This window comes from Bos indicus x Bos taurus, chromosome 4, assembly GCF_003369695.1.
Source record: "Bos indicus x Bos taurus breed Angus x Brahman F1 hybrid chromosome 4, Bos_hybrid_MaternalHap_v2.0, whole genome shotgun sequence".
Lineage (NCBI taxonomy): Eukaryota > Metazoa > Chordata > Mammalia > Artiodactyla > Bovidae > Bos > Bos indicus x Bos taurus.
In genome coordinates this window covers 84,416,946-84,426,154 of record NC_040079.1, presented here as the reverse complement: position 1 = coordinate 84,426,154, position 9,209 = coordinate 84,416,946, and positions in this window count along the sequence as shown.

Here is a 9,209-nt window from a genome sequence, read left to right as displayed (position 1 = left end):
CTTGAGACATCTATAATTTCTGGCTTCCCATCATCTCCCATAGTTACTCAGTATAAAAGGGACATCTTTTTCCTCTCAAAATAGTTCTATTTCCATTGCTAGCACCATATTTCAGACTTCATTCCCAGACTACCTTATTGATCCCCTTGCTTCCACTCTCAGCTTCTTTGGCATCAGTTCAGTTCAGTCACTCAGTCGTGTCCGACTCTTTGCTACCCCATGAATCGCAGCACGCCAGGACTCCCTGTCCATCACCATCTCCTGGAGTTCACTCACACTCATGTCCATGGAGTCGGTGATGCCATCCAACCATGTTATCCTCTGTCGTCTCCTTTTCCTCCTGCCCCCAATCCCTCCCAGCATCAGAGTCTTTTCCAATGAGTCAACTCTTCACGTGAGGTGGCCAAAGTACTGGAGTTTCAGCTTTAGCATCATTCCTTCCAAAGAAATCCCAGGGCTGATCTCCTTAGAATGGACTGGTTGGATCTCCTTGCAGTCCAAGGGACTCTCAAGAGTCTTTTCCAACACCACACTTCAAAAGCATCAATTCTTCAGCACTCAGCTTTCTTCACAGTCCAACTCTCACATCCATACATGACCACTGGAAAAACCATAGCCTTGACTAGATGGACCTTTGTTGGCAAAGTAATGTCTCTGCTTTTGAATATGCTATCTAGGTTGGTCATAACTTTCCTTCCAAGGAGTAAGCATCTTTTAATTTCATGGCTGCAGTCACCATATGCAGTGATTTTGGAGCCCCCAAAAATAAAGTCTGACACTGTTTCCACTGTTTCCCCATCTATTTCTCATGAAGTGATGGGGCCAGATGCCATGATCTTAGTTTTCTGGATGTTGAGCTTCAAGCTAACTTTTTCACTCTCCTGTTTCACTTTCATCAAGAGGCTTTTTATTAGTTCCTCTTCACTTTCTGCCATAAGGGTGGTGTCATCTGCTTATCTGAGGTGATTGATATTTCTCCTGGCAATCTTGATTCCAGCTTGTGCTTCTTCCAGCCCAGCATTTCTCATGATGGACTCTGCATATAAGTTAAATAAGCAGGGTGACAATATACAGCCTTGACATACTCCTTTTCCTATTTGGAACCAGTCTGTTGTTCCATGCCCAGTTCTAACTGTTGCTTCCTGACCTGAATATAAGTTTTTCAAGAGGCAGGTCAGGTGATCTGGTATTCCCCTCTCTTGAAGAATTTTCCACAGTTTATTGTGATCCACACAGTCAAAGGCTTTGGCATAGTCAATAAAGCAGAAATAGATGCTTTTCTGGAACTCTCTTGCTTTTTTGATGATCCAGCAGATGTTGGCAATTTGATCTCTGGTTCCTCTGCCTTTACTAAAACCAGCTTGAACATCTGGAAGTTCACGGTTCATGTATTGCTGAAGCCTGGCTTGGAGAATTCTGAGCATTACTTTACTAGCGTGTAAGATGAGTACAATTGTGCAGTAGTTTGAGCATTCTTTGGCATTGCCTTTCTTCTTAACTGGTAAATATAATTTTTGATCTCCTTTGTTCTCTGGGTCAATTACGATACTTTATTTTTGTTGGACTGTTTTGACTCTGCTCAAGAGCATATATGTGTATGTGTATATTCCATTATTTTAATTATTATTTGTCTGATTTTGTAACTGCCATTGTCTGGGGTTCATCTTTGTTTCTCATTTTGGGATATTTGTTTTAATCTTACTTAATGCCATAACAAACCCTTGTGGAATCTTCGTTCCTGACCAGAGATCAAGCCCCGAGCCTTTGGAATGGGAGTACTGATTCCAATACCCTAGACTATCAGAGAACTAACACTAGAGAGTATCACACAGTGAGAACTCACACAAAGGAAACCACTTGAATACAAGACCTGGCATCACCCAACCACCAGTAGCACCCTGTGCAGGATCACCTCATCTAAACAACAAACAAAACAAAAATACAAACCCAATCATCAGCAGACAGGATTACCACCTCATTCGGCCTTGCCCCTCAGAGGAAAAACAAACAAGCAAACAAAAACTCAGCACAAACCTCACCCTATAGGAAGCTTACACAAACCACTGGACCAACCTTAGGAGGGCAGAAACCAAAAGGAAAAAAAATTCAACCATGAAGCCTGGGAAAAGGAGACCTCAAACACAATAAGTTAAAAAAAAAAAAAGGCAGAGAAATACTACATAAATGAAGGAACAAACTATAAACACAGAAGTCAAAATAAATGAAGAGGAAATAGGCAAACTACCTGAAAAAGAATTCAAAATAATGATGGTAAAGATGATCAAAAACCTTGAAAACAAAATGGAGAAAATACAAGAATAAATTAACAAATACTTAGAAGAATTAAAGAATAAACATACAGAGACAAACAAGAATACAATCATTGAAATTAAAAATACTCTAGAAGGAATCAATAGCAGAATACCTGAAGCAGAAGAACGAATCAGTGAGCTGGAAAATAAAATGGTGGAAATAACTTCTGAAGAGCAGAATAAAGTAAAAAGAATGAAAAGAACTGAGGATAGTTTCAGAGACATCTGGGACAATATCAAATGCACCAACATTCAAATTATAGGGGTCCCAGAAGAAGAAGAGTAAAATAAAAGTTATGATAAATTTTTTGAAGAGAATATAGTTCAAAATTTCCCCAACATGGAAAAAGAAATAGCCAGTCAAGTCCAAGAGGCACAAAGAGTCCCATACAGGATAAACCCAAGGAGAAACATGTTAAGACACATACTAATTAAGCTAACAAATACTAAACACAAAGAAAGAATATTAAACACAGCAAGGGAGAAGCAACAAGTAACATACAAGGCAAACCCCATGTGCTTAACAGCTGATCTTCCAGCAGAAACTCTGCAGGCCAGATGAGAATGGCAGAATATATTTAAAGTACTGAAAGGGAAAAATCTACAACCAAGATTACTGTACCAACAAGGATCTCATTCAAAATTGATGGAGAAATAAAAAGCTTTTCAGACAAGCAAAAGTTAAGAGAATTCAGTACCACCAAACCAGCTTTACAACAAATGTTAAAGGGATTTATATAGTCAAGAAATACAACAACAACAACAAAATATCTACAAAATCAACCCCAAACAACCCCAAGATCAACCCCATTAAGAAAATGGTAATGGAAAAAAAAAATTATATATATATATAGCTCAACATTCAGAAAACAAAGATCATGGCATCCGGTCCCACCATTTCATGGGAAATAGATGGAGAAACAGTGGAAACAGTGTCAGACTTTATTTTTCTGAGCTCCAAAATCACTGCAGATGGTGACTGCAGCCATGAAATTAAAAGATGCTTACTCCTTGGAAGGAAAGTTATGACCAACCGAGATAGCATATTCAAAAGCAGAGACATTACTTTGCCAACAAAGGTTCGTCTAGTCAAGGCTATGGTTTTTCCTGTGGTCATGTATGGATGTGAGAGTTGGACTGTGAAGAAGGCTGAGCACCGAAGAATTGATGCTTTTGAACTGTGGTGTTGGAGAAGACTCTTGAGAGTCCCTTGGACTGCAAGGAGATCCAACCAGTCCATTCTGAAGGAGATCAACCCTGGGATTTCTTTGGAAGGAATGATGCTAAAGCTGAAACTCCAGTACTTTGGCCACCTCATGCGAAGAGCTGACTCATTGGAAAAGACCCTGATGCTGGGAGGGATTGGGGGCAAGAGGAGAAGGGGACGACAGAGGATGAGATGGTGGATGGCATCACTGACTCAATGGACTTGAGTCTGGGTGAACTCTGGGAGTTGGTGATGGACAGGGAGGCCTGGCATGCTGTGATTCATGGGGTCGCAAAGAGTTGGACATGACTGAGCAACTGATCTGATCTGATCTGATCTGATATATATCAATAATTACTTTAAATGTAAACAGATTAAATGCTCCAACCAAAAGACACAGCTGAATGGCTGAATGGATACAAAATAAGATCCATATATATGCTGTCTACAAGAAACCCACTTCAGACCTCAAGACACATATCAGACTGAAAATGAGAGGACAGAAAAATATATTCCATGCAAATGGGAAGCAAAAGAAACCTTTGGTAGCAATTCTCATATCAGACAAAATAGACCTTAAAATAAATAAGATTACAAAAGATAAGGAAGGACACTTCATAATGATCAAGATATCAATCCAAGAGGAAGACATAACAATGATAAATATCTATGTACCCAACATAGGAGCACCTCAATGCATAAAACAAACACTAACACAAATAAAAGGAGAAACTGACAGTAACACAATAATAGTAGAAGACTTTAAGACCCCACTCACAACAATCAACAGATCATCAAAACAGAAAATTAATAAGGAAACACAAGTCTTAAATGATATATTAGGTGAGATGGATCTCATTGATATCTTCAGGATATTCCATCCAAATGCAGAAGAATACATCTTCTTCTCAAGTGCATATGGAACATTCTCCATGATAGACCACATCTTGGGTCACAAATGAAACCTCAGTAAATTTAAGAAAACTGAGATCATATCAAGCATCTTCTCCGACAACAAGGCTATGGGACTAGATACCAATTACAAGAAGAAAAAAAAAAAGCTGTAAGAAACACAAACACATGGAGATTAAACAACATGTTTCTAAATAACCAACAGGTTACTGAAGAAATGAAAAAGGAAATAAAAAAACTTCTAGAAACAAATGACAATGAAAACACAATAACTCAAAACCTATGGGATGCAGTAAAAGCAGTTCTAAGAGAGAAGTTTACAGCAATACAATCCTACCTCAAGAAACAAGAAAAACATCAAATAGACAACCTAACTTTACACCTAAAACAACTGGAAAAAGAGAAAAAGCCCAAAATTAGTAGAAGGAAAGAAATCATAAAGATAGGAGCAGAAATCACCGAAAAAGAAATGAAAGAAACAATAGTAAAGTTTAATAAAACTAAAAGCTGGTTCTTTGTGAAGATAAACAAAATTGACAAACCTTTAGTGAGACTCATCAAGAAAAAAAGAAGAATCAAATCAACAAAATTAGAAATGAAAAAGGAGAGGTTACAACAGACAATGCAGAAATACAAAGGATTATATGCAAAAGAGACTATTATGAACAAGGATATGACAATAAAATGGAAAACCTGGAAGAAATGGACAGATTCTTAGAAAAGTTAAATTTTCCAAGACTGAACCAGGAAGAAATTGAAATTACAAACAACCCAATTACAAGCACTGAAATTGAAGCTATGATCAAAAATCTCCCAGAAAACAAAAGCCTAGGACCAGATGGCTTCACAGGAGAAGACTATCAAACATTTAGAGAAGAGCTAATGCCTATCCTTCAAAAACTCTTTCAAAAAATTGCAGAAGAAGAAACATTTCCAAACTCATTCTATGAGGCCACATCACCCTGATATCAAACCTAGACAAAGACAACACCAAAAAAGAAAACTACAAGCCAATATCACTGATGAACATAGATGTAAAAAAACCTCAACAAAATTTTAGCAAACAAATTCAGCAACACATCAAAAATCTCATACACCATGATCAAGTTGGGTTTACTCTAGGGATGCAAGGATTCTTCAATATATGTAAACAAGTCAATGTGGTGCACCATATTAACAAATAGAAAGATAAAACCCACATGATAATCTCAATAGATGCAGAAAAAGCCTTTGATAAAATTCAGCACCCATTTATGATTAAAACTCTTCAAAAAATGGGCATAGAAGGAACCTATATCAACATAGTAAATGCCATATATGATAAGCCTATAGCAAACATTATCTCAGTGGTGAAAGCTGAAAGCATTTCCCCTAAGGTCAGGATAAGACTAGGGTGTCCACTTTCACCACTATTATTCAACATAGTTCCAGAAGTCCTAGCAACAGCAATCAGAGAAGAAAAAGAAATCCAGATTGGAAAAGAAGAAGTAAGCTTTCACTGTTTGCAGATGACAAGATACTGTACATTAGTTCAGTTCAGTTAAGTTCAGTCGCTCAGTTGTGTCCGACGCTTTGCAACCCCATGAACTGCAGCAGGCCAGGCCTCCCTGCTAAGTCGCTTCAGTGGTGTCCGACTCTGTGCGACCCCATAGACGGCAGCTCACCAGGCTCCCCCGTCCCTGGGATTCTCCAGGCGAGAACACTGGAGTGGGTTGCCATTTCCTTCTCCAATGCATGAAAGTGAAAAGTGAAAGTGAAGTTGCGCAGTCGTATCCGACTCTTAGCGACCCCATGGACTGCAGCCTACCAGGCTCCTCCGCCCATGGGATTTCCAGGCAAGAGTACTGGAGTGGGGTGCCATTGCCTTCTCCGCAGGCCTCCCTATCCATCATCAACTCCCAGAGTTTACACAAATTCATGCTTATTGAGTTGGTGCTGCGATCCAACCATCTCATTCTCTGTCATCCCCTTCTCCTCCCGCCTTCAATCTTTCCCAACATCAGGGTCTTTTCAATTGAGTCACCTCTTCAATCAGGTGGCCAAAATATTGGAGTTCCAGCTTCAACATCAGTCCTTCCAATGAACACCCAGAATTTCCTTTAGGATGGACTGGTTGGATCTCCTTGCAGTCCAAGGGACTCTCAAGTCTTTTCCAACACCACAGTTCAAAAGCATCAACTCTTCGGCGCTCAGCTTTACTTTATAGTCCAATTCTCACATCCATACATGACGACTGGAAAAACCATAGCCTTGACTAGACGGACCTTTGTTGGCACAGTAATGCCTCTGCTTTTCAATATGCTATCTAGGTTGGTCATAACTTTTCTTCCAAAGAGTAAGCGTCTTTTAATGTCATGGCTGCAGTCACCATCTGCAGTGATTTTGGAGCCCAAAAAAATAAAGTCTGACACTGTTTCCACTGTTTCCCCATCTATTTCCCATGCAATGATGGGACCAGATGCCATAAGCTTCATTTTCTGAATGTTGAGTTTTAAGCCAACTTTTTCACTCTTCTCTTTTATCTTCATCAAGAGGCTTTTTAGTTCCTCTTCACTTTCTGCCATAAGGGTGGTGTCATCTGCATATCTGAGGTGATTGATATTTCTCCTGGCAATCTTGATTCCAGCTTGTGCTTCTTCCAGTCCAGCGTTTCTCATGATGTACTCTGCATATAAGTTAAATAAGCAGGGTGACAATATACAGCCTTGACATACTCCTTTTCCTATTTGGAACCAGTCTGTTGTTCCATGCCCAGTTCTAACTGTTGATTCCTGACCTGCATATAGGTTTCTCAAGAGGTAGGTCAGGTGGTCTGGTATCCCCATCTCTTTCAGAATTTTCCACAGTTTATTGTGATCCACACAGTCAAAGGCTTTGGCATAGTCAATAAAGCAGAGATAGATGTTTTTTTCTGGAACTCTCTTGCTTTTTCGATGATCCAGTGGATGTTGGCAATTTGATCTCTGGTTCCTCTGCCTTTTCTAAAACCAGCTTGAACATCTGGAAGTTCACGGTTCATGTACTGCTGAAGCCTGGCTTGGAGAATTTTGAGCATTACTTTACTAGCATGTGAGATGAGTGCAATTGTGTGGTAGTGTGAGCATTCTTTGGCATTGCCTTTCTTTGGGATTGGAATGAAAACTGACCTTTTCCAGTCCTGTGGCCACTGCTGAGTTTTCTAAATTTGCTGGCATGCTGAGCCTAGCACTTTCACAACCTCATCTTCCAGGATTTGAAATAGCTCAACTGGAATTCCATCACCTCCACTAGCTTTGTTCGTAGTGATACTTCCTAAGACTCACTTGACTTCACATTCCAGGATGTCTGGCTCTAGGTGAGTGATCACACCATCGTGATTATCTGGGTCGTGAAGATCTTTTTTGTACAATTCTTCTGTGTATTCTTGCCACCTCTCCTTAATATCTTCTGCTTCTGTTAGGTCCCTACCATTTCTATCCTTTATTGAGCCCATCTTTGCATGACATGTTCCCTTGGTATCTCTAATTTTCTTCAAGAGATCTCTAGATTTTCCTATTGCATTGTTTTCCTCTATTTCTTTCCATTGATTGCTGAGGAAGGCTTTCTTATTTCTCCTTGCTATTCTTTGGAACTCTGCATTCAAATGGGTATATCTTTCCTTTTCTCATTTGCTTTTCCCTCCCTTCTTTTCACAGCTATTTGTAAGGCCTCCTCAGACAGCCATTTTGCTTTTTTGCATTTCTTTTTCTTGGGGATGGTCTTGATCCCTGTCTCATGTACAATGTCATGAACCTCTGTCCATAGTTCATCAGGCACTCTGTCTATCAGATCTAGTCCCTTAAATCTATTTCTCACTTCCACTGTATAATCATAAGGGATTGGATTTAGGTCATACCTGAATTGTCTAGTGGTTTTCCCTACTTTCTTTAAGTCTGAAGTTGGCTTAAGACTTCATGATCTTAAGACTTCTAACTCCTTCATGAATAAGGAGTTCATGATCTGAGCCACAGTCAGCTCCTGGTCTTGTTTTTGCTGACTGTATAGAGCTTCTCCATCTTGGCTGCAAAGAATATAATCAATCTGATTTCAGTGTTGACCATCTGGTGATGTTCATGTGTAGAGTCTTCTCTTGTGTTTTTGGAAGAGGGTGTTTGCTATGACCAATGTGTTCTCTTTGCAAAACTCTATTAGTCTTTGCCCTGCTTCATTCTGTACTCCAAAGCCAAATTTGTCTGCTACTCCAGGTATTTTTTTACTTCCTACTTTTGCATTCCAGTCCCCTATAATGAAAAAGACATCTTTTTTGGGTGTTATTTCTAAAAGGTCTTGTCAGTCTTCATAGAACTGTTCAACTTCAGCTTCTTCAGCATTACTGGTTGGGACATAGACTTGGATTACTGTGATATTGAAATGGAAAACCCTAAAGATAGCATCAGAAAATTGCTAGAGCTAATCAGTGAATATAGCAAGGTTGCAGGATACAAAATCAATACAGAGAAATCACTTGCATTTCTATATACTAACAATGAAAAATCAGAAAGAGAAATTAAGGAATCAATCCCATTCACCATTGCAACCAAAAGAATTAAATATCTTGGAATAAAGTTACCTAAGGAGACAAAAGAACTATACACAGAAAATTATAAGACACTAGTGCAAGAAATCAAAGATGACATAAACAGATGGAGAGATATTCCATGTTCCTTGGCAAGAAGCATCAATATTATGAAAATGACTATACTACCAAATGCAATCTACAGATTCAGTATGATCCCTATCAAATTCCAATGACATTTTTC